Raw genomic sequence first — 4350 nt, 5'->3', positions numbered from 1 at the left:
GGAAATCAAATTGACATTTAGCTAGAAAACGGACAACATTCGTCACCAAAAGGGTAGAGTGGAAGTAGATACAAGTTCTCATGGTTTTGTGTTCCTTTTTGGCAATTCTTACTTGAATGTACATCTCAAAAATAAAGGACTCTTACTTGAATGTACTACTTTGTTATCACTTGTTATAAAAAATTATATCAGGATGCTCTTAGCTATAATGCAGGACTCTCAGATCACCAAGATGAAGTTATGTTTTCTTTCTTGATTATCTTGTTGAGATTGCCATCTGCCCTGCCTTACATATACATACCTTGCAGAGCCAGCACTCGGTGCAATGCACCAGTTGTGGATAAAGGTTATCCAATCGGAGAGTCCGTTAACCCTTCATTTGGAAAGAAGAGGCAAGATCTTCCTGTGCGAGAAAAACATATTGACAAATTACTTCGTATCCTCTCAACACATCTAATTTTATTCAGAAAACTTTGCGTTATTTAAGATTTTAAGTTACTAGAGTGAGCTCCTAGCTGCAGGCATACAAATCACATTTATGAAATGCCTTGGACAAGAATCTTGTAAATTTCTGCTTCTCAAACCTGTTTGATTCATTCATGCACAGTTTTCCTACTTTATCACCCCAAATATTTTAGCTGGCAAAGGTGATGTACGAGTCGTAGTATACGATCAGAGTTCATCCACACCATCTTATTTACTAGGTTATTTTGCATCATTTCTGCACATCATTTAGCTGTCCATTGTATTGTACTATCCTTAACCCCTAGAAGGCTTAGCGTCGCTTGAGGCAAAACGGAAGTTCAGGGCACCTAAGATTACACCCAAGCAACAAAAATTGAATGAATCTTATTTGCCCGGTCCACGAGGCCGAAGACTCTGGTACCCCTGATTCAGTTGACGACACTAGCTTTCCAATACATGATATTGAAGCCTCTCAGTGTAGTTCTGAGCGTTTTAGCTCTGAACCTTCTCCAGACGATTCAATAAAAGTCTCTCAATAGCACCATCAACCTCGATAATACCACATTTGAGGTTGCTAATGTACCTGATTCAAATATCAGAAACCAGTCATTTGGGTAGCTGAGAGATGGCAGAATGGAAATTTGGCTTGCATTCCAGGTTCCAAATTGCATTTCTTTCCTTCCTTTTCCTTTTGGAAAAATTAGGAATGACTCGCTTTGATTCACTTTGATTTCCTTTGCTTTTGGGTAGGATTTGGTTTGAGTTAGCAATTGCCTACAAGTTAAGTTAGCTTTGATTTATTTATTCTGGGTTCTATGCTCTGTAGGTAAATATACAGATGCTTAGAAATATAATAATGTTGTATAAATTATAAGATTTGGCTCGAGTTAGCAATTTCCTAAAAGTTTAATTAGCTTTGAGTTATGTATTCAGGATTCTATGCTCTGATGCTTAGTACTATAATCATGTCATATAAATTATTAGTCTATATAATTTTGTACTTCAACATTTGATGGATAACCATTGTTTGAACCTAAAGTGATGAAGTATCCTCACTTGGATACTTCTTTTCACCAATAAGCATTTACTAGCCAAACTTCATTGTAATAAGTGCTTTATGCCAGGCTGTTTGTTTCATTTTAATACAATGATTTCGTAGCACTGACACTTTTATTTATAGAACTATGTTTCTCTAATAAACTTTTCACTATGCATAGTATTTCTGCCCGTACAGACAGGAAGTGAGATTTCTAGGGTTAGGCCAAGAGGAAACTAACACATTTAAGAATTATTCCGTGCCTCAAGTCAGTTTCTCTAGAATTTGATGTAGTACAGGAAAAGGAATGGATAACCCATGCCTCAACAGCCTAGGTGATTAACTCTTGCAATCACATCCTACACGCAACACACTATGGGAGTCAAATAACTTATGGCCGGTGGCAGCGGCGGCCTGTCCTCCAGTTGCAACAGCGACTCAGGGGCAGCAGTAGCTTCGATTAAGAGGGTAACAGATATGGCTGGGGTCGGAGGAGATCGAAACACGGAGGCGCAATCATGAAACGCTAATAAGAGGCGGCGATGAAAAAAGTTGTTTCAGGCTGATGGTTCCCTTTTGATTTTTAGCTACTCTCTTTCCCATTGGATGTCGGTTGAAGTGATGAAGTATAACAGTTGCATTCCCTTTGTTTGTTGCATCATGCCTATAATTTGTCACAGTTACCCATATCTATTTTCTTGGGTACACAATGACAGAATGTGCGCGTTAATATCATTTGTACAATTAATATCTATTTTCCACTACTTTGCATGTAAAAACCATTATATGTATGACCTGGATAACTATAGACTACTTATAAGAGTTTACTGATTTTGTGTTTTACGTCATCACCTATAAGGATGCCCCTGGATTATGTTCCTATCCATACAATACTTTCATTCTCTGCGCTTCAGCTAGCTAATATAGTTTTTCCCCTTTTTATTTATTAGCCTCAAGGTCAGTAAAGCTTCAGTTTTTGCTTGCTTTCATTTGTTCTCATGTCTCACAAATTTAAATTGGTCATTTGATTGATAAGGTTTGTGGTGCCTGCTGATTGTTAGATTTAACAATCGTTCTATACAAAAAAATAATTGTTGCAAATTACGTGACTTATGTGGATAAATCATCCTTTTCCTAATAATTACCCACCATGGTAAAACATCATGATGTTTCTAAAATGCTTCATGTAAATAGTTTGTTCTCGGCCAATTTTTATCTGTAGATTAGGCACCTTATCAAATTATATTGGTTGTGTCCCTCTTAAATACTATTTTCTACATGAGTTATCTCCATTGTTACTTCCCAGCTGTCCTCGCTGCACATGTTGTATATTTTTCATTTATAAATTTCCCTAATTATTGATAGAAAGAGCAACCGTTAATATATGTTCTTCTTTAAGTCTAGCAATACTTTCTATTCTCCTCTCTAAAAGAATGTGCTTCTATGCAGGCCATCACTTGATAGTGTTCATCTCTACATGTTGATGTAGTTCATGGTCTAAATTTTTACCACTGGGTGGCTTTTCTATGTCGATGTAGTTCATAGTCGTTTTCTATTTGACATTTCCAGTTATTTCATTTGTCTTAAAAACAGGTTGCGGAGATGACTCCCTCAGACGCCGACAAAGGTTGTAAAAATTAGGATTTATCCGTGTGCAGAGAGGTCTATAAAGTCGTCTCCTCAGGTTGAATCGGAAGAGGTGATAACCATGCATGCTAGGCACATTTGCTTGTGTCATTTGTTTTAGGTTGGTCATCTCTTATGGTCTTGGTTCATCACATTTGCTTGTGTTATTTGTGCTAGGTTGGTCATCTCTTATGGTCTTGGTTCATCTGTAGCTGATAATCCGAACAAGCCAGCTGAACCATCTACCATGGTTTGGACAGATAAGAGGTGGCTTCTATTCTTAGTATCAAAACATTCTCCCATGTATGTATAAGTTTGTGTGGTATGTTTGTATGTCCTATGCTGATCGAGGTCTTATGTAAAACGATTGTAGGCGCAGACGGCATCGCAGAAAGCTCAGGCGGATGGACAAAGCAAGAAGAAGAAAACATGGACTAATCTGAAAAGGATATTCGTAGATTTTTTTTGCAATATTTGGATATTCTTGGAAGTTTTTGTGAGGAGTAAATAAGGAATTAAGTGTGGCATCTACTTTTGACTGTAGAGTAAATGGTGAACCTATGTTCATGGTATTGAGGAGAAACAAAGTATGTTCTCTTTGTGATTGGTTTGCTGTCTTGAACTTAGTTGGTGATACAACTTGCAAGTGGATATACATCTTTGTTGTTTGTTTACCCTGGACTCAAAAGATTGTGTTATTCCCAACCTCGCGGATGTGGATTTTATTGTTCCTTCATGCTCATCGTACAAGTGAATACCTTATGGTTTCTCGTGTTAGCAGTTGTTTACTACTTAGTCATGTAGTAGGCTACTAGGCTCTAGCCCAACACGCCATGCTCAAGAAACACACAATTGTAGACTTCTTGTTCGGTGCCATCCTCTACCTATCTACTTCTATTTATGGTTGCTTAATGCAGTGTTATTGCATCTTCTGTTTTTCCTTCTTAGGACTGAGCCTCCTCTCGAGGTGTCTACTAACAATTGGTAGTTCGCTTCCATGTGGACCTTTATACTAGGGAACACTGGGTTGTGGTTTGGTAAACCAATGGGTTGTTCCTTTAGTTGAAGTATATTGAGTCCTTTTTGGTTTCCTTAGTGGTATGGGGAAATATTGCTTGATGTTCGTTTCTTGAAATCTAACACTTTTTTCCCTCAGCAGACCCGAAGGATCATAATTCTTAACTACTTGGTTGGATAAAACCCATCGATGAAACCTTAAATAT

General features: G+C 37.7%; 1 long non-coding RNA gene across 2 annotated transcripts; it reads left to right on the top strand.

The window, feature by feature from the left end:
• The first annotated feature begins 2794 nt into the window (after positions 1–2794).
• On the top strand, positions 2795–3754 carry LOC124691223. 2 transcript variants are annotated; one of them, XR_006998858.1, is made up of 4 exons: positions 2795–2996; positions 3095–3200; positions 3305–3394; positions 3501–3754. It is a non-coding gene; the product is annotated as an uncharacterized LOC124691223 (long non-coding RNA). The 2 variants fall into 2 exon arrangements; XR_006998857.1 differs by having other exon boundaries at positions 2795–3200.
• Positions 3755–4350: the final 596 nt, after the last annotated feature.

Source organism: Lolium rigidum, chromosome 2 (genome assembly GCF_022539505.1).
Source record: "Lolium rigidum isolate FL_2022 chromosome 2, APGP_CSIRO_Lrig_0.1, whole genome shotgun sequence".
NCBI classification, from domain to species: Eukaryota; Viridiplantae; Streptophyta; class Magnoliopsida; order Poales; family Poaceae; genus Lolium; species Lolium rigidum.
Note: the sequence above shows the minus strand (reverse complement) of the source record. Positions and strands in the feature narration are given on the sequence as shown.